Genomic DNA, 25,942 nt, shown 5'->3' on the forward strand with positions numbered 1-25,942 from the left:
CAGTTCTTAAGATGTTGCCTCTCTCTCATATTGCACACTAATAAGTAAAAATGGGGACCACTAAATTATAGCAGTCAGGATAGGTTAGGTTTTGCTGTAGTAAAAAATAGCCCTGGAGGGCTTCCCTGGTGGCGCAGTGGTTGAGAGTCCGCCTGCCGATGCAGGGGACACGGGTTCGTGCCCCTATCCCGGAAGATCCCACATGCCGCGCAGCGGCTGGGCCCGCAAGCCATGGCCGCGGAGCCTGTGTGTCCGGAGCCTGTGCTCCACAACGGGAGAGGCCACAGCAGTGAGAGGCCCGCGTACAGCAAAAAAAAAAAAAAAAAAAAAAAAAAAAATAGCCCTGGTGCCTCAACAACAAATACCTCTTACAATGGAAAAGTTGTAAAATCTTGCTCGTAGTATATACCCATTCCTGGTTGACAGGAGGACTCTGCCCTTCATGGCCTCTCAGGGACCCAGGCAGATAGACCAGCCACTGTCTTAAATGTTATCTGTGACTGTGCCAAAGCAAAGGAGAATTCCAGAAATTTGTTCACAGAAGATTCAGCCCAGAAGTGACTCATACATTCTGCTCATGAGTCATTGACCAGAAGAAGTCAAATGACCACACTCCACTAGAAGGGGGCTAGGAAATGCCATTCTACCATATGCCCAAAAGTGGAGAGCCAGAAATATTTGGCGAAGAGCACTAATGACTATCAAGGCATACACTTACACACACACACACACACACACACACACAAACACACACAAAGATAAGATATAAAAATCATTCTAATGCAAGGTAGAAAGTGGTATGCCCCTTTAGAGTGGTACAGAGAAAGTACACATGGAATTAAGAGGTTTCTCTTGTATGAGCTTAGGGGAGGCTCCAGGTGAGGCTCCAAGCAGCAGGAATCTTTAAAACTAAGCCTTGTAAGATGTTAGAAATCTGATCTTCAGTATGTTTACATTTCATAACATACTATAATCATTAAGGGCAGGGGTTCTGGAGACAGACTGTTCAGGTTCAAATGCCAGATCTGCCCAATACTAGCTGTGTGACCTTGGATAAGCCACTTAACATCTCTGTGCCTCAGTTTCCTCATATATAAAATGAGGAGACTAACAGTGCCTGCTTCATAGGTTGTTGAGGATTAAATGAGTTAATATTTGTAAAATTCTAGAGTAGTGCCTGGCACATAAGTACTATAGATGGGCAAGTGCATACACATACACACACACACACACACACACATACACATCCAACCAATTTTAAATCAGTGAGATTTTTTTTTTTTTTTTTTTTTGCGGTATGTGGGCCTCTCATTGTTGTGGTCTCTCCCGTTGCGAAGCACAGGCTCCGGACGCGCAGGCTCAGCAGCCATGGCTCACGGGCCCAGCCGCTCCGCGGCATGTGGGATCTTCCCGGACCGGGGCACGAACCCGTGTCCCCTGCATCGGCAGGCGGACTCTCAACCACTGCGCCACCAGGGAAGCCCTAAATCCGTGAGATTTTTAAATGCAGACACTAGATAACTAATTTCCTATTTTTTTCTTATCTGTGGTGAAATTTACCCCTGGTTCTAGTGAGTAAGGGTTTCAAACTGACAAAGCCACCCATTCCCTGCCCCCCTGACCCGGAAGCACTGAGCAGGGCTCCTCCTGTCACTCATAACCAGCAAGTCAGACCAGACTTCTCAGCTATAAGTCAGCATTCTCCCTTCCCTGTCCAGAGCTAGACCAGCCCAGCCTTTCCTAGATTTTCCTCTCTGACTGTGGAGACCTAAACGCCATTTAGGAAAGTCATTTCACCAAGCTGTGTGGAAATAAACCTTCGTTCATCATCTGCCTGGGGCTGTCTGTGGGTACCATGGACGAGCAGAGCCCCACAGGACAGTAAGAGATTTGGCCAAAGACACTCTTTCAGGAAAAGGATGGAACTGGCACGTGGAGACCTCCACAGCTCCCTGAAGATGAGCAACTAAAGAAATATTTCTACTGTAAATGGGAAAATAATAAATCTCATAAGTAGAGTGATAATGAAAACATTCATGGATTTAGCTCGTTTGCTCAAGTAAAGCCCTTTGGGGTATATTCTCCTGTTTGAGTCTCAGAAACAACTCTGCCAGGAATGCAGTCACTCTCATTTCACAGATGAGGAAACAGAGACTCAGAAAGGTGATGAGATTTGCCTGTGGCGTTGCAGACTGTAAGCGACACAGGAGAAACTTGAACTCAAGAGCTCCTCCTCGCGGTTACCTCGAAGGCCCTGTTTTCCAAAAGATGAAAGGCACACTGCCAGCGGGGTGCCAAATGATTTCATTTTATATTTGATATATTGATTAGCAAAATGTAAAAACAGAACAAACTAGGAATTTGAAGCTTCCCTTTTCAATTCATCTGATTTGTTTAAAACATTAGGCAATTTAAAGAAAATCTTAAGCAATCAACGGCACAGATGGCGCGCGGACGTGGCAAAAATAGTGAAGATGATCCTGAAAGGGATGAAGGCTGGAAACCCTGCTGTATGGTGCTTGGAAAGAACAGTGACTTCGGGATCAGTGCGCTAGGCCTGGCTCTGTCACTAAAGAGCTCTGTGACCTTGTACTAGCTCTGAGCATCGGTCCCATCCTGCCTAGAATGAGAGGGTCCGTTGCAGTCATTTCTGGAGCCTCTCCAGCAGGAATCGTCTAGGTAGAAGCTGGGTGTTACGTGCAGAAGTGTGACGGGCTGGGCGACTTTGGCCCCCTTCTTCTGCAGTCTGCTTTCGTTGCCTGAAATAAAGCCGACAGGACGTCAGTTGCTCAGGAGCTTCCAAGGAGGGCCAGATTCTAAAGTCTCCTGCCCCCTCGCTGGCTGTGTGCCCTGGGCTCCGCGGCCCACCTAGGAAGGGAGACCATGACGGATGGGGGAGGGGAAGAAAGGGGGTTCCGCAGAGCCATCCTCCAACAAGGAAGGAGCGAAGGGGAAGCCTTGTAAGAATTCCAGCCGGGAGGGGACTGAGGGCAGCAAGCGGAATGGAATTGACAACAGGCCCACTCTGAATGGGATCAGGGTCAGTGGGAAGGTTTCTTGGAAAGAGCCAGGATTCCCATTTGAGTGGGTCTTGAAGGTACTTGTGGGTGGACGGGTGGCAGTTCCCCTACCACTGAACCAGATCAGCACCCAGAACAAGAATGTACAGGAGGGTCACCATCAGCTCATGAAATTATGAGGAAATCCAGGGCCACCCTGACCTGCCTTGTGACCCTGGGCAAGAGCTTTGTCTCTCTCTGCCTCGGTTTCCTGATCTGTGACATGGAAATAATAACTATCTCCTAAGGCTATGGTGGGGATTAAGTAAAATAATACATTTAAAGCCTGGCACGTGGCAGGAATAAATGTTACCGTTTATGTTTACCACTGAGAATCTGAGATGGGGCAGCCTAGATGGTGTTCCAGCTTGGAGTTAGACAAACGTGGGTTGAAATCTTGGCTTGGCCACTAATTAGTGATGTAACTTTGGGCTGCAGTTTCCATTGATAAAATGGTGATACTAATAGTATCCCCATCAAGAGAGGGTGGTCATCAAAATTCAACCACGTGATCGCACAAAGCACTCGGCAGAATGCCTGCACGTCTGCATTACTCAATAAATTACAGTTGTGATAGACGTGGAGCTGTGCATGCCAAATCCTCCCTGGAGAACAGCCTCGTGACCCCAGCTGTGGGGAGTGCGACCAGCAGACCGGGCCACTGTCGGCGCCTTCGGGGCCTGTGTGACCCTAGTAAGTTCTCTGAAGGCAGAACCTCCCACTTCTTGGTGTCCCCAGGATACGCAGCACAGCGCTGCAAATATACGAGGTCAGCTCTAAATACTTCCGGATGGGCTGACTCATTAAATGACTTACTTCTGAAACTCGGGATGCATTTCAGTGGAGTCTACTTTGAAACCTTGCAGGTGAGAGCAGGGGAAAGTCCATGGAGCCTAATTCCAAGTCCACAGCAGGGATGAGGCTGCCCTTGCCAGCATCACTTGCCAACTTAGGAGGTTGCTTTCCTTTCTTTCTTTTTTATTATTTTTTTAAGATGGGCTACAAAGCAGGGGCTTTGGGGGATGCAACTGAGTTCTCATCAAAATCCCTCCCCTCCCTCCCCAGGCCTGGATGCCAGGGAGGACACTAGCTCTGCACTGACCCCGTTTGCAGCAAGGTTGCCTGTGAAAGTGCAGTCTTGGCAGATGTGCCCTTTCGAGAAGATTTTTATCTTACAGAACTTGACAGATTTTCGGCCTCACTCTTTCATTTGAAGTTTCTCATGTTACCCCCTCTCCTCCTGTCATTCCGACTGGGGTAATTTTTCTCTAATGCGCCAGTTTCTCAGTTGGTGGTTGCATTCCGGAGTGGGTTAATGTGAAAGGAAGAATGGCCACATCTTGAATAACTTAAACCAAAGGGAGGGCTGAATACGGGATTGACCAGGAGCTAGCACAGTCCTGTTGAGCAGTACTTTCCAAACACCAGTCCATGGAGCAGGGCCAAGGCCCCAGTCTCAAGGAACTGTGAGCCAGTGGGGGCATGGTCACATGCAATAAAGGCTGTCATACTTGGCAGCTCCCCTCATCAAGAGGTGGGGTCCATTTCCGCACCCCTTGAATCCAGGCTGGCCTTGTGACTTATTTCACCCGTGGAATGGAACAGAAGTGACACCGTGTCAATGCCTGGCTTACACCTGAAGAAGCCTTGAAACTTCCACTCTCAAGCTCTTGGAACGCTCCGACCGCCATGTGAACAAGCCTGTGCTAACCTGCTGGAGGATGAGAGAGCATGTGCAGAAAGGCCCAGTGCCCCTGCCTTCCCACCTTATAAACCAACCAGTCCCTGCCGACCCAGCAGCTGACAGCAGAAGCATGAGAGGCCTGGCCCAGATCAGCCAAGTCCAGCACAAGCAGAAGAACAACCCAGCTGAGCTTAGACCATATTGGCAGCTTAGAAACTCATGAGCAATTAAATAAGTAATGCTTTACGTCACTGAGTTTTGGGCTAGTTTGTTCCATAATAATATTGCTAAAGGGGGAGACAGTAAGCCAGGAAGGACACAAATTTTTAAAACGATCAATATAATACAAATTGTGACACGAACAATAAAGGAAGCAAACAGGGTTGTGAGATGGAGAAGGACCATGGGTGACAAATTTGGAAAGTGAGTCAAGGGAAGACCTCTCTAAAGAGGTGACATTTTTGCTAAGACCCAAAGGAGGGGAAGGAGTGAGCGAGGTGAAGACCTGAGGGCACAAAAATAAACAAATGGGACCTAATCAAACTTACAAGCTTTTGCACAGCAAAGGAAACCATAAACAAAACGAAAAGACAACCTATGGAATGGGAGAAAATATTTGCAAATGACGCAACCGACAAGGGCTTAATTTCCAAAATATACAAACAGCATACAACTCAACAACAAAAAAACAAACAACCTTATCCAAAAATGGGCAGAAGACCTAAATAGACATTCCTCCAAAGAAGACAGACATATGGCCAACAAGCACATGAAAAGATGCTCAACATCGCTAATTATTAGAGAAATGCAAATCAAAACTACAGTGAGGTACCACCGCACACTGGTCAGAATGGCTATCATTAAAAAGTCTACAAATAACAAATGCTGGAGAGGGTGTGGAGAAAAGGGAACCCTCCTACACTGTTGGTGTGAATGTAAGCTGGTGCAGCCACTGTGGAAAACACTATGGAGGTTCCTCTGAAAACAAAAAACAGAATTATCATATGATCCAGCAATCCCACTCCTGGGCATATATTTGGACAGAGCTATAATTCTAAAAGATACGTGCACCCCTATTTTCATAGCAGCACTATTCCCAATAGCCAAGACATGGAAACAACCTAAATATCCATCGACAGTTGATTGGATAAAGAAGATATGGTACATATATACAATGGAATACTACTCCGCCATAAAAAAGAATAAAATAATGCCATTTGCAGCAACAAGGATGGAACTAGAGATTATCATACAAAATGAAGTAAATCAGAAAGAGAAAGACAAATCCCATATGATATCACTTATATGTGGAATCTAAAACATGACACAAAGGGCTTCCCTGGTGGCGCAGTGGTTGAGGGTCCGCCTGCCAATGCAGGGAACACGGGTTCGTGCCCTGGTCCGGGAAGATCCCACATGCCGCGGAGCGGCTGGGCCCGTGAGCCATGGCTGCTGAGCCTGCGGGTCCGGAGCCTGTGCTCCGCAATGGGAGAGGCCACAGCAGTGAGAGGCCCGCGTACCGCAAAAAAAAAAAGAAAAAAAAAAGACACAAATGAACATATCTATGAAAGAGAAACAGAATCACGGACATAGAGTACAGATTGGTGGTTGCCAAGGGGGAGGGGGTTGGGGGAGGGGTGGAATGGGAGGTTGGGGTTAGCAGATATGAGCTTTTATATATAGAATGGATAAACAACAAGGTCCTACTGTATAGCATGGAGAACTATATTCAATATCCTGTGATAAAACATAATGGAAAAAGAATGTTAAAAAGATGCATATATATGTATAACTGAATCACTATGCTGTACAGCAGTAATTAACACAACATTGTAAATCAACTATACTTCAATTTTAAAATATGGACAAAAACTCAAAAAAAAAAAAAAGACCTGAGGGGAGATGAAGCTGTCAGCACAACCTCGAAGGTGTGTTTTCAAGAAAGGGAACCAAGGCCAGTGTGGCTGGAGCCCAGGCAGAGTGGGAGAACAGGGCCAAGGGGAGTCAGAAAGGTGGGCAAAAGCACAGCAGCAAGCCACGGGAGGGTTTTAAACAGAAGAGAGACACCATCTGAGTCCCATCTTTGAAAGGTCTCTCTGGCTGCAGTGTGGGTATAGAGGACGGCTCATAAGGTGCCAAGAGCAGAAGGCTACCGCAAAATCCAGGCGAGCCAAGACGCTGGCTTAGACGAGGGAGCTATCAGTGGTGGTCAGAGGATGGGTCAGATTCTCGAACTATTTTGGAAGGAAAGTATCCTTACAGCACATATGCTGGCTTGAAACCAAAGTTTGTTATTTGAGCCAAAGGTCTAATAAACTTTAGGTCATTGGTATTGCTTTACTCTCCATATGCTTACTCCAAAAATTTTACTGAAGAGTTTTTAATAAGTGTTTAATTTACTCATATTTTATACCAGTTTTTATTGTTAATTATTAATAGGTGCATGAGGTTTTCCCTATACTTAAAAGTGGATGAAACCTAAATCCAACATCTGGTTGTACACAGAATGGAGTATTTGGTTCATAATTCTTATATTCACAATTTTGTGAACAGAATTAAATTTTTTTTTCTATTCAGAAATCATTCTGAACCTTTTAAACCAGAATCTCCACTATCATCTCCCAAGATATCAACATTCACTTATAAACTATTTCCTTAAAATGTTAGTTTTCTTAGAAGTTAATTTGGAAACATGTGTTTGACAATTATTGAGAAACAGTATAGTTCAGTGATTAAAAAATCAAGGACTCTGGAGCCAGTCTGCCCAGTCAAAATTCCAACTCTGCTATTTATTACTTGCGTGATCTTTGGAATGTTTTTAACAATAAGGCAATAATAGCATTTCCCATATGGTAGTGATGTGATGATTAAATTATTTAAATTATCTAACACACAGAAAGTGCTTAGAATAGGCTCTGGTGCATAGTAGGGGCCTTTAGGATGCCAGTCACAGAGCTACATGTCTTTGTTGGCATAACTATTTGAAAGGTGCAGAATAACATTTCATTTAAAAATTAACCCAAAAAATCACATTTCAGATTTTCCCTAATCCAGCATTCGCTTCCTAACTTTCTGTGTCTGTGAGTTCTGACTATAGGTTGTCCACTCACGCCTGGTTTTCATGCTCACTGTCCGCTAGGGAAGCACCAGCATTGAGTTCTCAATTGTGGATTGTGTAGGTAAGAGCAACCACATCAGCAGCACACTGCATGCTGACTATGCCAGACACGGTCGTGGAAAATTTGCCTGTTGCTCCAAAAGAGGTGGATGGAGAGCTAGTCCTGAGGTTGCACTTAGAAAGGGACTGGGACTGAGGTCATCTTGCAGGCTTATTAGGTCAAATGTCTAGTGCCTGGGTTGGGAGGATGTGACCAGCTGGGGCTCCTTGTGGCTTCTGCAACATGGCAGCAACAGGGTAGTCAGACTTCATATATGGTAGCTCAGGATGCCAACAGTGCCTGTAGAGGGGTGGAGAGGGGGAGCAGGGGAGGCGGGGCATGGGGAGGGAGGGAAGGAGGGAGAGAGAGCACACATGTGCCAGGCAGACACTGTACTGCCTTTTATGACCCAGCCTTGGAAGTCACAACGAATACCGTAGTCTACTAGTTGAGGCTGTCAGAAAGGCCCACCGAATGTTCAAGGGGAAGGAACTTAGACTCCACCTCTGGATGAGGGAATGGGAAGGTTCTGGAAGAACACGTGGGACTGGAAATTTATGGACATTTGGGGAAAATATGCTCTGCCACAGTTGGCAAGAGTCAGTCATTGAAGCATGACCTGTGCTGGCCCAGGAGATGATACCCACCATGAACAAAAAGTCCCAGGTCCACCTGAGCCAGTGTACTTTGTAGCTTTACCTGAATGGCCCTACTTTCATCAGGTGAAGAGAAAGAGTGATTATGGGGGAAGGAGAAGGGGAAGAAGGACACTCATATTTATTGAGCAGCTATTATGCCCGGAATGCTTCCACAAAGCTGACTGTGGATCAACAACTCAGTCCATGATTCTTCAGGAAGGTAATTTGCATTAGACTCATCTAGCCAGCTTTTCTGCCCTACACCAGCCTCAGCTGTGAGCTGGGCTGGCTGGTGCCTCATCAACATCATCAACCAGTTGATAGGTGAGGCACCTTGGTTCTCCCCAACCTGGTCTCTGTTCGTATGATGGATGCAATCCCCAGTACACGGGCACCTTTGAAGTGTCTTCTTACATCACGATTGCTATCATCCCAGGGCCCCAGTCAAGTCACGTGACCAGACACGCTCCACAAACGTTGCAGGAGTGGGGACGCAGGGAAGGGAAGAATTTTCAGCCATTTTTTGCAGTGTACCCCAGCCTGAGAAGTCAAATTTCATTCACCAACTCCACAATCATCTCTCACAGAAGAGGAGCACAGTGAGAGAAGGGCACAAAGAGACATCCAGGGGCCACCTCTAGCCTAGAATGACAGCAGCATATTTTGAGACAAGGAAGAAGTATGAATGGGAGAAGAGTGAGGGGAAACTTGGCAGTAATGAGGACTTGAGAGGTAGAGAAAGAGTGAATTTTGGTGCGTCACTAAGAGACAACATGGCTGAGAATGGTTCTGCAGCCAGACTGCGTGGATAACAATTCTGGCGCACTGCTGCTTAACTATTTTTGACCTTGGGATGTGATAATACGTGTAAAACACTTGTTCCTGGCACATCGTCAAGGATCAATGAATCATCACGGTCACCATCATCTGTGTGGAGGTTACAGAGGGGAAGTGATAGGACAGAGGATTTTGATGAAGTTTTGTAACATTTCACTTGCCGCCAATTCCCTTTTGATATTTCCTGGAGAAAGATAGAACAAAAGCCTTAAGTATTCATTTCTTTTGTGTCTGCCAGACTGTCTTTCTTCAAATGGGATGTTAGCCAAGACTGGAGATGTGGAGCTGCGTTTCCATTGGGATTATTCACAGAAAATGATGTTCTTATTTCATCCTCACAACCACTCTGCAAGGTAGGTGTTACTCTTCCTTTACAGGTAAAGAAACAGAAACCCAAGGAGGTCAGGTGGATGGCTGTAGGTTACTTAGTACATGGCAGATCCAGGATTCAAGACTAGATCCATCAGAGTTCAAGCCCATGCCCTTCCTTCTTTCCTTTCTTAAACTTACTAGGAAGTTTCTTTTCCTTTATTGCATTTCTTTTCTTTCAAAGACAACATGGGCCCACTGTAATCCAAAGGTGTATAAAGTTAATATTTTTACCCCAAGACCCTCTTCTCCTCAGGATCACCATCATGACCATGGTCCCTGCCTGCCCCACCTCCATCTTGCTGAAGTAACCAACATTATCAACATGGTGTGCATCTTTCTACACATTTCTCCATACTCCTATAGACATATAGACACATATATAGAGGATGTTAACTGCTATTAACTTTTACAAAAAATGGATCATATTATAAATTATTCTGCAAATTGCCTCTCTTAACAATACATCACAAAGCAATCTTGAGAAAGAAAAATGGAGCTGCAGGAATCAGGCTCCCTGGCTTCAGACTATACTACAACACTAAAGTAATCAAAATAGTACGGTACTGGCACAAAAACAGAAATACAGATCAATGGAAGAGGATAGAAAGCCCAGAGATAAACCCACGCGCCTATGGTCAACTAATCTTTGACAAAGGAGGCAAGAATATACAATGGAGAAAAGGCAGTCTCTTCAATAAGTGGTGCTGGAAAAACTGGACAGCTACATGCAAAAGAATGAAATTAGAACACTCCCTAACACCATACACAAAAATAAACTCAAAATGGATTAGAGACCTAAATGTAAGACCGGACACTATAAAACTCTTAGAGGAAAACATAGGCAGAACACTCTCTGACATAAATCGCAGCAGTATCTTTTTCAAGCCATCTCCTAGAGTAATGAAAATAAAAACAGAAATAAACAAATGGGACCTAATTAAATTTAAAGGCTTTTTCACAGTAAAGGAAACCATAAACAAAACGAAAAGACAACCTACAGAATAAGAGAAAATATATGCAAACAAATCGACCAACAAGGGATTAATCTCCAAAATATACAAACAGCTCATGCAGCTCAATATCAAAAAAACAAACAACCTAATCCAAAAATGGGCAGAATATCTAAATAAACATTTCTCCAAAGACATACAGATGGCCAAAAAGCACATGAAAATATGCTCAACATCACTAATTATTAGAGGAATGCAAATCAAAACTACAATGAAGTATCACCTCCCACCGATCAGAATGGCCATCATGAAAAAATCTACAAACAGTAAATGCTGGAGAGGATGTGGAGAAAAGGGAACCCTCCTACACTGTTGGTGGGAATGTAAATTGGTATAACCATATGGAGAACAGTATGGAGGTTCCTTAAAAACTAAAAATAGAGCTACCATATGATCCAGCATTCCCACTCCTGGGCGTATATCCAGAGAAAACCATAATTCAAAAAGAGTCATGTACCACAATGTTCATTGCAGCTCTATTTACAATAGCCAAGACATGGAAGCAACCTAAATGTCTATTGACAGAGGAGTGGATAAAGAAGATGTGGTACATATATACAATGGAATACTACTCAGCCATTAAAAAAATGAAATAATGCCATTTGCAGCAACACGGATGGACCTAGAGATTGTCATATTGAGTGAAGTCAGACAGGGAAAGACAAATATCATATGATATCACTTATATGTGAAATCTAAAAAAAAGTTACAAATGAACTATTTATGAAACAGAAATAGAGTCACAGATGTAGAAAACACACTTATGGTTACCCGGGGAGGCAGGGGGGGAGGGGTAAATTGGAAGATTGGGGTTGACATATGTATACTACTATATGTAAAATAGATAATAAGGACCTACTGTATAGCACAGGGAACTCTACTCAATACTCTGTAATGACCTATATGGGAAAAGAATCTAAAAACGTGTGGAGATATATATATATATATATATATATATATATATATATATATATATGTATGTATGTATAACTGATTCACTTTGCTGTATACCTGAAACTAACACAACATTGTAAACCAACTATACTCCAATAAAAAATTTTTTTAAAACAGGAAAAAAACCAATACATCACAGACATCCTTCTAAGGCAACTAATATAGATCTAAATAATTCTTTGTAAAAACTGCACAGCCTACACACTGTGAATAGGATACACAATTTATGCAACAATTTTTCTGTTGACTGGTGTTCTGGCTGCTTCAAGAGTTTTTTTCCCCTACAGGCAAGACACAAGTACATCTTTATAGATCTACTTATATACCGATGATTGTGTGTCTATAGAATATATTCTGAAATGTAGGTCTTTTGGGTCCCAAATGTTGCAGTTACCTATTACTGTGCAACAAACCATCCCAAAACTTAGTGGCTTAAAAAATAACAATAATTTCCTTTTGACCTCAAATCACCTTCAATTCAGCAAGGAGTCAGAAGGGATGGATCACCTCTGTTCTCAGTGGTATCAGTTGGGTCAGTTCAACTGTGGGCTGGGAGATCTACTTTCAAGATGGCTCATTCACAAAACTAGTAAGCAGTTGTCAGCTGTTGATTAGGAACTCAGTCAGGACTATGGGTCAGGGGCCTTAATTCCTCTCCACTTGGACCACCACTCCACAGGCTACTTGGGCTTCCTCACAGCATGGTGGCTGGCTTATAAGCATGAGTGTGTCAAACAGAACCAGGCAGAAATTGCATTACCTTTTTATAACCTAACCTCAGAAGTCACGCAGTATCACTTTTACCACATTCTACTTGTGGAAATAGTCACAAGTCCACCCAGATCCAAGTGTAGGGGAATTAGACTCCACCTTCTGATCTTCTGATGGGGGTGATGGAGGGGCAAGGTTTTGGAAGAGCATGTGGGATGGAAGATATTGCTGCAGCATCTTTGGAAAATACAGTCCTACCAGACAAAGATCACACTGCTAATAAGTAATGGAACTAAGACTAAAACCTTGGTCTGTTTTTTATTTCATAAGGTGATGCTGTGTTTTAGTGGCATTTGGGTGGAGCCATCTCCTGAGGGTTAAGTTTGGGGTATGCAATCAAGTCAAGGAAAGACTGAACACAGGGGCCAAGTGTGCACTAAACCTTATGGTAATAACCTACCAGGATCATCCAATGACTTCAAAAGCCCCTGTCTGCAGTGAAATGCCTTTCTGCCTATAGCATACAAGGTTAAGACATGGTGGCTAAGGAGCCACAGGGACTTCCTAATGGTTTTGGCAACCAAGCCCCTTCCAGAGGATGTCTGTCTAGCACTGCTGCTCCCATTCATCATTTACCACCTATCCCAGAAGGGAGTTTTCATTCAGCCTCAATACATTCATACTATCCTGAGCAAGAAAGTAAAATAACTCAGTTCTGCTTTTTGTTCTGTTTTTCTTCTTTTTACATTTTTGTTTGGACAGAGTGGAGCAGTTCAGACCAGGAGATGAAAAGAACAAAAGGTCAGCTGGAGCAGGAAAAGCTACTTACCACACAAATGGACATGGTTACACAGTCAAAGCCCGAGAGGTAAGTGTGTTACTGTGCAGTGTGAGGCATGAGTGCATTTCAGAATATTAAATTATATTTAAAAAATTGTCCTTGGGTCTTTGACCTTCTTTATTTCTTCCACTTAGATGCCTCATTTATTTACCCCAAACATAAATCACAGCCTTGTTCTGAGGCTTCATTTATTTTGGGGGGGGGTTAGTATTTAACTAAGCTATGAACGATTTGTCTCAAAGAACCATCATCCCCATCCTCACCTTCCATCCTCCTACCCCATCCCCACAACTTGGCCACTAACCCCTTAATGGAGTTCCAAATCTCTGTTCCTCCTTCACTCAGGAGGATTAGGCTTGTGGGATTGAGACCAGTCCCTGACAGCAGACACACTCTAGGCCAACGTCTATGGCAACTTCTCCCCAACTCATGATATCCTTTCAGAGTCATGTGAGCTGCAGGTAGGACACTACTTGATTCCAGGATGCCTTCTACTTGTTTCCAAATTCGTGGGCCTGGTAGCACAGGTAGGATATTAGCAACCCCAAATATACATTAGGTTGCTAGGGCTGTGAGGAAGAATCTGTTCCAGGACTCTCTCCTAGCCTCTGGTGGTTATCTGTCAATCTTTTTTTCTTTCTTTTTTTAATTAAAAAAAACTATACATTTTTTAAAGCTTACTTTCCATTTACAGTTGTAACAAAATATTGGCTATATTCCCTGTGCTGCCCAATACATCTTTGAGCCTACCTTACACCCAACAGTTTGTACCTACCACCCCGCCACCCCTATAATGTCTTTCCCCTCACTCTCCCCACTGGTAACCACTAGCTTGTTCTCTACAACTGTGAGTCTGATTCTTTTTTGTTATATTCACTATCTTGTTGTATTTTTTAGATTCCACATGTGATATCATACAGTATTTGTCTTTCTCTGACTTATTTCACTTAGCATAATGCCCTCTGAGTCCATCCATGTTGCTGCAAATGGCAAATTTTCCTTCTTTTTTATGCCTGATTAATATTCCATCATATATATATATGTTGGCAATTGTATATAATGCTGCCATGAATATTGGGGTGCACGTATCTTTTTGAATTAGTCTACAAATAACAAATGCTGGAGAGGGTGTGGAGAAAAGGGAACCCTCCTACACTGCTGGTGGGAATATAAGTTGGTGTAGCCACTATGGAAAACAGTATGGAGGTTCCTCAGAAAACTAAAAATGGAATTACCATATGATCCAGCGATCCCACTCCTGGGCATACATCTGGACAAAACTATAATTCTAAAAGATACATGCACACCTATGTTCATAGCAGCACTCTTCGCAATACCCCAGACATGGAAACAACCTAAATATTCATCGACAGATGAATGGAGAAAGAAGATGTGATACATATATACAATGGAATACTACTCAGCCATAAAAAAGAATGAAATAATGTCATTTGCAGCAACATGGATGCAACAAGAGATTATCATACTAAGTGAAGTACATCAGAAAGAGAAAGACAAATACCATATAATATCACTTATATGTGGAGTCTAAAATATGTCAGAAATGAACCTATCTACGAATCAGAAACAGACTCACAGACGTAGAGAACAGACTTGTGGTTGCCAGGGTGGGGGTGGGGGAGGAATGGAATGGGAGCTTGGGCTTAGTAGATGCAAACTATTACATATAGAATGGATAAATGACAAGGTCCTACTGTATAGCACAGGGAATTATACCCAATATCCTGGGATAAACCATAATGGAAAACAATATAAAAAAGAATGTATATATGTGTATAACTGAGACACTTTGCTGTACAGCAGAAGTTAACAGAACATTGTAAATACTTCTATTAAAAAAAACATTAAAAAAGAAACAAATACAAGGAATCCAAAAGGAATCCAAACAGAAGAAGAAGTAAAATTGTCACTGTTTGCAGATGACATGGTACTATACATAGAAAATCCTAAAGATGCTACCAGAATGCTGCTAGAGCTCATCAATGAATTTGGTAAAGTTTCAGAATACAAAATTAATATACAGAAATATGTTGCATTTATGTACACAAACAATGAACTAGCAGAAAGAGAAACTGAAGAAATAATTCCATTTATCACTGCACGAAAAAGAATAACATACCTAGGAATAAACCTACCTAAGCAGGCAAAAGAGCTGTACTCAGAAAACTGTAAGACACTGATGAAAGAAATTGAAGATGACACAAACAGATGGAAAGATACACCATGTTCTTAGATTGGAAGACTCAATATTGTTAAAATGACCATACTACCCAAGGCAATCTACAGATTCAATGCAAACTCTATCAAAATACCAATGGCATTTTTCATAGAACTAGAACAAATAATTTTAAAATATGTATGGAAATACAAAAGACCCTGAATAGCCAAAACAATCCTGAGAAAGAAGAATCCCTGACTTCAGACTATACTACAAAGCTACAGTCATCAAAACAGTATGGTACTGGCACAAAAATAAACACATAGATCAGTGGAACAGGATAGAGAGCCCAGAAGTAAACTCATGTACTTATGGTCAAATAATGCACAACAAAGGAGGCAAGAATACACAATGGAGAAAAGGCAGTCTCTTCAATAAGTGGTGCTGGGGAAAGTGGACAGCTACATGTAAAAGAATGAAATTCGAACATTCTCTAACACCATATAAAAAAAGAACTCAAAATTGATTCGAGATCTAAATGTAAGACTGGATACTATAAAACTCCTAGAGGAAAATACAGGCAGAACACTCTTTGACATAAATTGCAGCAATACTTTTTTTGATCTACTTCCTAAAGTAAAGGAAGTAAAAGCAAAAATAAACAAATTAAACTTATAACCTTTTGCATAGCAAAGGAAACCATAAACATAATGAAAAGACAACCTACTGAATGGGAGAAAACATTTGCTTGCAATCTCTGATGTTCCTTGGCTTGTAGATGCATCACCCTGATTTCTGCCTTCGTGTTCATATGGTTGTTCTCCCTGTGTGTGTGCATGTGTCTGTGTCCAAATTTCCCCTTTTCGTAAGGACACAGTCATATCAGATGAGCACGCACCCTAATGACCTCATCTTAATTTGATCATCTGCAAAGACCCTATCTCCAAATAAGGTCACATTCACAGGTACTGGGGTTAGGACTTCAACCTATTTGGGGGAGACATAATTCAACACACAACAGACGTCTATGCACTAATCCCTGGAACCCATGAATATGTTACATTACATGGCAAAAGGAACTTTGCAGATGTGATTAAGATTACTCAAAGGATTTTGAGATGGGAAGATTATCCTGAATTGTCCAAGTGAGCCCTACAGCATCACATGAGCCCTTAAAGTAGAAAATCTTTTCCAACTATGGAGAGACAGATATGTGAGGATGGAAGAATGGTCAGAGAGATGTGATGCTGAAGGTGATGGAAGAGGGCCCCAAGCCAAGGAATGTGGCAGCCTCTAGAAGCTAAAAAAAAAAAAAAAAAAAAAAAAAAGAAAGAAAGAAAAATCAAAGAAATTGATTTTTTCCTAGAGCTTTCAGAAAGGAATGCAGCCCTGCCAACACCTTGATTTTAGCCCAAGGAAACTTATGTCAGACTTCTGACCCACAGAACTGTAAGTTACTAAAATTGTCTTCTTTAAGTCACCAAGTTTGTGGTAATTTTTAAGGCAGCAATAGAAAATGGGTCTTAGGTTACGTTCCCTAGAAGCAGAACCTGAGATGAGGATTTCTGTGCAAGTGATTGGGTGGGGGGAGCAGGATAGGATGCGGGGGAGGAAAGCTAAGCAACAATGTGGTCTCTACTGGAGACTGGCTTCAGCCTGATCCTATGAGGAGCTCTGGATCACAAATAGCACCACCAAGTAGGTCAGAATTCCAGAAGGCTTTTCTACCCCCATGCCAGTCAGTGATTGATCAAGGTCGTGGGGGTTTGGGGGAGAGGTTTAAGTAAGGGAGGGGCAGAGCTTGCCGAGACAGGAGCAGCTATGAGTTATCAGCCAAAGCTCCCAGTAGCTGGGAAATGAGGGTCCTACAGATAACCTTTATGACCTTCAGCTGCCTCTCGTATAGACCACCAGGACAATTTTTTCCCCCACAATTTTAGGGCACATTTTTTCCTGTGCCTCTTCAAGGACATGACCTTGCCCTGGTCAGCCCAAGGCCTCTATCTACTGGGAGATGGGGTGGGGCAGGGTGAGAGATTATTTTCCTATAGAGGGAATGTGGTGAGAAAGACCAAAGAAATATTTGGCTTTTGACATTCAAAATTGAAATATGCAGCAGGCAAGGGGCTTGCAAGCCAAGAGATGGTCTTCAGGAAAGATTTTCCAGAATCCTTTGTCACCTCTTGGAGCCAGTCAGCAAATGAACTTGGATGACTCTGATTCTGGGTTTTTAGTACGGTGGAAAAGGGGAGACCTTTGTCTGCAATGAAGGCATGGCTGGAGTCAGGAAGAAGGAAACATGACAAAAGGGAAATAAAAGCCTACCCCTTTCCCAGCCTACGAATTTGTGAAAAGTAGGAGAGTGTGAGGTGAGCAAGCAGTCACAGGGGTGTGTCCTGAGCACCCCTTTCTGGAACGTGCAGTAGCCACACTGGGAAACAAGAGGGGCTCAGACCAACCTCAAACAGTCACCTTAAAGTCAACTGGGAGGTAATGGCATTGAGCACAGGGGTCTCTGGTCTCCCCAAGCTGCCTTCGTTCCCGGGAGGGTATGACACCTAAGTTAAGAGCAAGAGGGCCCACTACAAGCCTACCTTGGCAGGACAAGGTCACCCTGCAGGGGGCTGCACAGAGGCGTCCACAGGTACCCAGGGGGCTGCAGCCAGCAGGAGCCCCGGGGAGGCCTAGTCATCCCAGGAGGGCCACAGGCCTTGACCACCCCTAGAGAATGGTCCGAGCCCAAGTTGCACCGGCAAAAAAGACATCGGTCTAGTGTCCACAAGAAGCTAAGGAACCTGCCCAAGTCCCTTTCCTCCCGGAGTTGGGAAAGCGCTCTGAGAGCCAAAGTTTTCACCAATTCAAAGTCTGAATATCTCCTCAAAGGCCCATTTACATGATCACAACTGACTACATCAAAACCAGATTGGACATTTCATGTACGTTTTTCCCCACCAACAAGCAGGTGGGGCCTTAGCAGACTCATTAAGGATCAAATAATAACTTTTCGACACAGCCCCTGCGCAGGTGTTTGATCCTGCCATGTGCACCATGACGAGGGTGGGCCAAAGGGTCTTCCATGTGCTTCCTGACCTTGACGTTTGGGGACCGTGAACGGCCGCAGTGGGAGGCCCCGGGAGTGGAGAACACGTGGAGAAGAGGTCCACCCTGGCTCTCCATGGCTGCTGGGGCGGAGCTGGGGGCCCTCGCTTCCACGCTGCAGCCTCAGGCCCGGGCCCTCCAGCTCGTCCTGCTCCTCTACTATTCCCCCCGCCCCGCAGCAGGAACTTGGTGCTTTTCAGGGCTCATGAGCACCTCTGTCATCGGAGAGAGGGCAAAGGGCAGAGAGCGAGCCTCTTCTCGTAGTTCTCAGGAAAGGTTTGCTGGAGGGAAGGCGAGGAACCCCGCTGAGGTTACCATGAGGTTCAGAGATGGTCAGTGAGTTCCAGCGGCTCAACCAACACCAACTGAACTCGACATTCTAGAACATGCCAGTTCTGCCCCCATGATCATGGCCTCACCTGCTTTTCCTTTCACTTCGACTGCTTTGCTTCAACTGCATGGTTTCTCCTTCAAGCCCCACTCAAATGCCACCTCCTCAAGGAAGCAATCCCTGACAACTCCAGGAAGAGATGCCTCCCTCCTCTGGGCTACATTTTGTCCTGGCTGCTAATACAGAATTAAGTTCCTTTCGAGGGTTTCTGCCTTATTTATTTATTTACTTATTTATTTACTTACTTATTTACTTACTTATTTACTTACTTATGTATGTATGTATGTATGTATGTATGTATGTATGTATGTATGTATGGCTGCGTTGGGTCTTTGTTGCTGCGCGCAGGCTTTCTCTAGTTGTGGTGAGCAGGGGTTACTCCCCGTTGTGGTGTGCGGGCTTCTCGTTGCAGTGGCTTCTCTTGTTGCGGAGCACGGGCTCCAGGCGCACAGGCTTCAGCAGCTGTGGCACACAGACTCAGCAGTTTTGGCGCACGGGCGCAGCCGCTCCAGGGCCTATGGGATCCTCCCGGGTCAGGGCTTGAACCCGTGTCCCTGCATTGGCAGGCAGATTCCCAACAATTGTGCCACCAGGGAAGCCCCTCTGCCTCCCCTTTTAAACGAAATTTCCAAACTCAGGTGCTGCCTTGGTCTCAGTTCTGTGTCCCCAGGGCCTGGCACATTGAAGACACTCAACAAATGTTTCTGGAATGAAGGACAGGCAGGAGGTGTGTCCCTGGACCAGGGGCATCATCATCATCACCTGGGAGCTTGTTAGAAATGCAGAAGCGCAGGCCCTGCCCCCTGGTAATTCCTATATACGGTAATGCTTGAGCACCGCTGCCTCACACACCGTGGACTCAGGGACCTGCTGCCTGCATTGTGGGCAATGTTCTTCCTCAACGGCCTGACAGTAAATACTTTCAGCTTTGTGGGCCACGTACAGTATCTGTGGCAACTACTCAATACTGTCATTGCAGCATGAAAGCAGCCATAGACCATGTGTAAATGGGTGAGCAGGGCTGTGTTTCAATAAAACTTTATCTACAGGAACAGATGGCTGGCAGGATTTGGCCTGCAGGCCAGTTTGCCAACCCATGGTTTACCAGAAGGAAAGGTGAACGCGCTCATGGAAACAATACTGTTTTGTCCCAATCTCCCCTCCCACCCATGCTTCCACACTGAGCTTCTAAAAGGGGAGAAATTCCCAGTAACTCTTAGAGAAATGAGTAGCTTGACCTCTTAGCAGCTGAGCGCTCTTGTAGAATATCCCTTGCTTTTCATGGCGCCATTCGTAATTTGGAAGTGTTTCTTTTTGTGTGAAATTTTTGAGAGGAGAGATGCTTCAGAACCCTCTTTTATTTTTTTAAAATAATGTATCAATAAAAATGTGCATGTACAAAAGAATGTATAAAACATATGTACAGTCCACAGAGGAGCAATGAACTGATCACCTATGTACCATCACACAGCCAAGAATTCAAACTTTATCTTCCCCCAGAAGCCCCTGCACCCCCATGTCCATCTATAATTGAACTATCCTGTCCACCCCCACCAGAGGTAACTGTTATCCTTAATTGTGTACTAATCTCCCTCTTGGTTTGCTTTCTATTTTTTAATCATCTGTGCAGTTATTCTTAATTTTTTCATTTCCCCTTTGTTGAACTTCAGGCAAATGGAATCATTCTGCATGACTCCCTCTGTGACTTACTTCTTCCCAGCAACATCTCATTTTTGAGATTCAGCCATGTTGATGTAGGTAGCTGTAGTTCCCTCATTTTCACTGCTGTATAGTATGCCATTATATGCACTATGCTACCACAACTCATTCATCCATTCTGTTGTTGACAGACACATGGGTTTTTTCCAGTTTGGAGCTGTTGTGTGTCCATGAACGTTCTTGCACACACCTCCTAGTGCATGTGTGCAAGAGTTTCCCTAGGGCATACGCTGTGGAACGGGACTGCTGCTTTGTAGGACGTGCACATGGGCAGGTCTACTTGGTAATACTAAAGTCTAGATTCAGCCATTCTCCCACAAGCAGTGGGTGAGGCTTCCTATTGTTCCACATCCTGGTCTCATGGATTTACTGATTCCAGTTCTCGCCATCCTTTTGTCTCCCTTTCAGTCATGGTTCTGGCCTCATGACCTTGGCTTTTTCCTTGGGTAACTCTTCAGTTCTCCCACACAATTCATTCATTCAGCACCTACCCTACATCCAGACATCAAGTTGGGGGCTAGAGCTTGGACAAATATAAGATGTAGACTCTGCCCTCAAGGTGCTCAGTGTACTGATTACAACAGACATGTAAGAGTTGCCATATGATCCAGCAATCCCACTCCTGGGCATATATCTGGACAAAACTATAACTCAGAAAGATACATATACTCTTATGTTCATAGCAGCACTATTTACAATAGCCAAGATGTGGAAACAACCTAAATGTCCATTGACAGATGACTGGATAAAGATATCGTACATATATACAGTGGAATACTACTCAGCCATAAGTAAAAACGAAATAATACCATCTTCAGCAACATGGATAGACCTAGAGGTTTTCATACCAACCGAAGTAAGTCAGAAAGAGAAAGACAAATACCATATGGCATCACTTATATGTGGAATCTAAACTATGACACAAATGAACTTATTTACGAAACAGAAACAGTCTTGCAGACAGAGAGGACAGACTTGTGGTTGCCAAGGGGGAGGGGACTGGGGGAGGGATGGAGTGGGAGATTGGGACTAGCAGATGCAAACTATTATGTACAGGATGGATAGACAACAAGGTCCTACTGCAGAGCACAGGGAACTATTCAATATCCTGTGATCAACCATGATGGGAAAGAATATAAAAGAGAATGTATATATATATATATGTATAACTGAATCATTTTGCTGTACTACAGAAATTAACATGACGTTGTAAATCAACTATTCTTCATTTTAAAAAAACACAGACATATAAACAAATCTTTGTCAAATAATGTGGTTCAGGCAACGACAGAAATGCTTGCAAATCATTACGAGAGCTCTGAGGAGGGACACTGCAGGGCTTGGGTCCAAGAGGCGAATGGCTCTGCAGACGGGGCTGGGTGGAGAGGAGTGCCAGCCCAGACACCGTCAACGTGGATTACTGATGCACGCACATGCGCACACACGCGTGCGCGCACACACACACACACACACAGAGATTCCCACCCCCAGAGTGCTAGCTCAGCTTAAAAGACTGTGAAGTGTCAGATCTGAGATTCCAGTCCCTTTCCCACAGGGAAAGGAATGTGAATTAAGTTGAAGTTTCCTTTGAAAATGCTTCTAAGTTTCTAATGGCCTGGCTCCACATGCCGGGCCGCTGCCCTATACAGAGAGGGGCTTGGAAAGCCCCACACCTACAACAAAGCATCTCCCCAACCCAGGCCAAACTCACTCTGTGCTCTTAGGCTAAAGTTGCTATTAATGGCTGTTCCACGAGTGAAAAGCAGCCTCCAACTGGGCACAGAGTCGGTGATGTCACTCATCCACCCACACGCCCTCACAGCTATTCCCCATTTTGGCACATGGCACCTGGTGCGCTTTCCCACCCAATCACCAGTATCTGTGTCTCGTTTGGCGGGCTGCTCTGATCATCGACAATGAGCTGCCCAGAGACAGTGTATTGGTGACGTACTGACGGGTATAGGGTGTAAACACCTCTTGTCCCTTAACGCGGACACAAACTCCAGAGCACCTTTGCAGGCATGAGTCAGTTACCCCCATGGGCTTTGCCAGTTGCCTCGCCCTTGCCGGGCCCCCTTCCCTCCCCAGCCCCACTTCCCCCTCCCCTCCCGGTCTTTAAATACAGCGCCCGTCCCATGAAGCCTCAGGCCAGGGTGTGCTTTAGGGAACCCATCCTAAGAAAAAAGGCGAGTATGACTGGGGGTGGCTGCCGTTCCCACGGGCTTGATTTCGGTGAGGGCCGGGCAGGGGGAGCTGACTGCTTAAAGCCTCTGACCTTTGTCCGCGCCACCTGGTGACAGGCACCCGGGCCAACACTGTTCCTTCTCCAGGCTGCAAGCCACAGTGTGACAGGGCCTGGCTCCCCTCACCAACGGCCCTGTGTCTCCCCAACCTTGGCCAGGTATTGCGAGCTCACCAAACTTTCTGGGCCAAGACCTTCTCTGCTCAAATGCTAACAGGTCTCCTAGAAGCCATGGAAAGTAGCTTCCTCGGTCAACTTTGCTTGGGCAAGCCCGAGTGGTTCTGCCAGGCGTCAGGGTGACAGCACAAAGGTTTGAGTGCTAAGCACTCATCCTGGGGTTACAATGGGAAAGGGTGTGGGAGCACTTCTCCCCCGGAGGGGAGACGACCAAAGAACTGTCACTCCACATGGAGCCTTTCCTGCCCATGCTTGTTCTGAAGGAAATTCTGTTAAGAGGCGTCCTTGACCACAGAGGATCATGAACACGCTAAGGGAACGTTTCTCATCTGAATGGAGCGCCTCTAAATCACGTATCTTGGCTGCACAGACCCTGCTGACTCGGGATGTCAGAACTGGCAGGTGAGAAAAATCCTTACCGTCCATCACTGCAAAACTCATCTTCCCCCTGGGGTCCAAAGCTAGCAGAGCTGAGGAAAAAGAAAACACATCGAGGAGGAGACCCTGCAGGAAAACCAGCCAGGATTTTCGGATTCAGAGACGCCAACATTCATCATCATTAGACAAATGAAGAGTTAAGCCAAGGGTCGGCAACCTACGTTACTGGCTCCCTCCTCGGAAGGGCTGGCAGGAAGGCGAGCCACGTAGCTGGTGAGAGGCCCACGGACTGTGGCCCAGGTGCCTCGTGAAGACCTTCAGCAAAGCCGTGGCCAGGAACCCTTGACGCTCCTGCCCCAATCTCTGCATCCTAGGCAGAAACTTGGGAGAAGGTCCTTGTCAACCCGAGGAGAGCGGACACGAAGCACAAGATGGGTTCTGGAGAGGGCGTAGGGAGGCTCAAGAGGGAGAGGGCTCAGGGAGGAAGAGATCCCCAGGGGCATGTAGGGCTATGGGCAAGGCTGCGACGTGTTCGCCAAATCCCTTTCCTGTCTTCACTGGCACACAGCAGGATACATTTCCCAGCCTCCCTTGCATTAGGCATTGACAAGTGACTGAGTTCTGGCTAACGGAATGTGGACAGAAACGTGGACGACTCAGCCTCGTCTGGCCCACAGAACCTCCTCCAGGAGCCCCTGTGCTCCCCTCCCCCGCCTGCCTTCCAAAGGCAGAGGATCTCGCAGGCAACAGCGAAGCCCGGGAGGGCAGAGCCACAGGTGGAAGGCATCTGGGGCCCTGCATGACCGCGTGGAGCCGAACTCCCTCCCCCCATGGCCAGCTGGGCTTTGTGTGAGCCACACACCAATGTCGCCTGCGTTAAGCCCCTGAGATTGACGGGTTTCTTTGTTACAGCAGCTGACATTACCTCCATTAATTCAGCAGGGAAGCTGAACCATGAGAAAAGCAACCTTTGATGTTTCACAACTGGGCCAATGATGGGCCCCACAGACAATAATCCTCACAAGAAGCAAACAAACCAACAGAAAACTAGCTACCTGGATCCAAAAGTCCCCTTCCCGGTCTGAGAAATCGTGTACACAGACCAAGTGCTGTGCAGGCTGACAAGACAAGACGTGAATCCGGCTTGGTCACTGGCTAGTTGTGTGACCTCGCAAGGACACTTCACCTCTGAGGCACAATCTCCTCACCAGTAAGCTACAGAGAACCACATCCCGTTTCTGTGGTGGTTGTAATGCTCAGATTGAATGAGACGACACATCTACTGTCCACACAGTGCCCCCCTTAAATATGAGTTTCCATTCTCTTGTCTTTCTCTGGAAACTTCTCAACACTCCCAGTTTTCCCCATAATCACTGGGTGGTGTCTGACCTCGATGAAATCGCCGAAACACATACCTCTTGCAATTTATCAGGTGCAGGAGAAAGACAGGGCCTGGTACTGGTCTGCTCTGTCACGCTGGGGCAACCGGACCAAGGCTTTCATTCCACTGATGGATCACGTTCATTTCAAGCTGCGTTTGGCTGCTCCGAGAAATTCATCCCCAGTCCTCACAGTGAGCTGGAAGGCTGGCCTGGCCCCAAAGACACCTCAGCAAATCTGCTACCCAGCTCCAGTGGCGGACAGCCAGGCGTCTGGTCCCTCGGCCTCAGTCGGGCAGCTGTGAGTGACAGGCAGCAGGGAGCTGAAGATCTGCTCTGGCTTCTAGAAAAACAGCAGCAGCAGCAGCAGGCTCTACCGGAAAGCAGCCCTGCCAGCACGGCTGATGCAGACGCCCCGCTGCCCAGGGACCCACACCGGAGGGTAAAACAGCAGGTAATTGATGGCTTCCCAAACTAACTTAGCAGACTGAGTTGACTCTGAAGTTTAAGACAGAGTTTTGATTCCAGCCCGACCCTAGTGGGCCATTTCCTGACAGCTCGGAGCAGCAAGCAGGAGCTGACTGTTGCTTCTTCGGCTGCAGACACAAATAACGCCTTGCAAGTGGCGGCGGCTCTAGTCGTGGGTCTCGGCCCTGCCTGCATAGTGGAATCACCTGGGAGCTTTAAAAAAACGCCCGCTGCGCAGGCTGCTGACGCCAGCGTTTCCGGGGCTGGGGCCCAGGCAGCTGGGGGTTTTTTAAGCTCCCCAGGTGATTCCACTAAGCGGCCAAGGGCAAGAATCACTGGGCTACAGCCTCCAAGTTCTCGCCCAGGCATTAGCTCCCTTGATGTTGGCCCCATTTGACAGAGCAGACAATAAACTCAGACAGGAAAAATCATTTGCTTAAAGTCATATGCTTGGTAAGTGAAGGAGCTGGGACACGGCCCAGGCCTTTGGGTATTTAATTCAGTCATCTTTCTCTTCAACCCTTCTGGCCTCATCTTCCTCTTCTATAAAATGAACAAATCATTAACCTACCTCACAGGGTTGTTGTGAGGATGAAACAACTCGATTTTCTTTATTTATTTTACTTTATATCTACATATGGCCTTC

At 45.4% G+C, this 25,942-nt stretch overlaps 1 long non-coding RNA gene across 1 annotated transcript in view; it reads right to left on the minus strand.

Moving 5' to 3' along the window:
• LOC308609565 overlaps positions 1-24,998 on the minus strand; it is a 144,805-nt gene extending 119,807 nt beyond the window's left edge. The window contains exon 1 of the long non-coding RNA XR_014014311.1: positions 24,865-24,998. This is a non-coding gene — a long non-coding RNA (uncharacterized lncRNA). The remainder of the gene's footprint in view (positions 1-24,864) is intronic.
• Between the last annotated feature and the right edge of the window lie 944 nt (positions 24,999-25,942).

This window comes from Mesoplodon bidens, assembly GCF_964165515.1.
Source record: "Mesoplodon bidens genome assembly, chromosome: X".
Lineage (NCBI taxonomy): Eukaryota > Metazoa > Chordata > Mammalia > Artiodactyla > Ziphiidae > Mesoplodon > Mesoplodon bidens.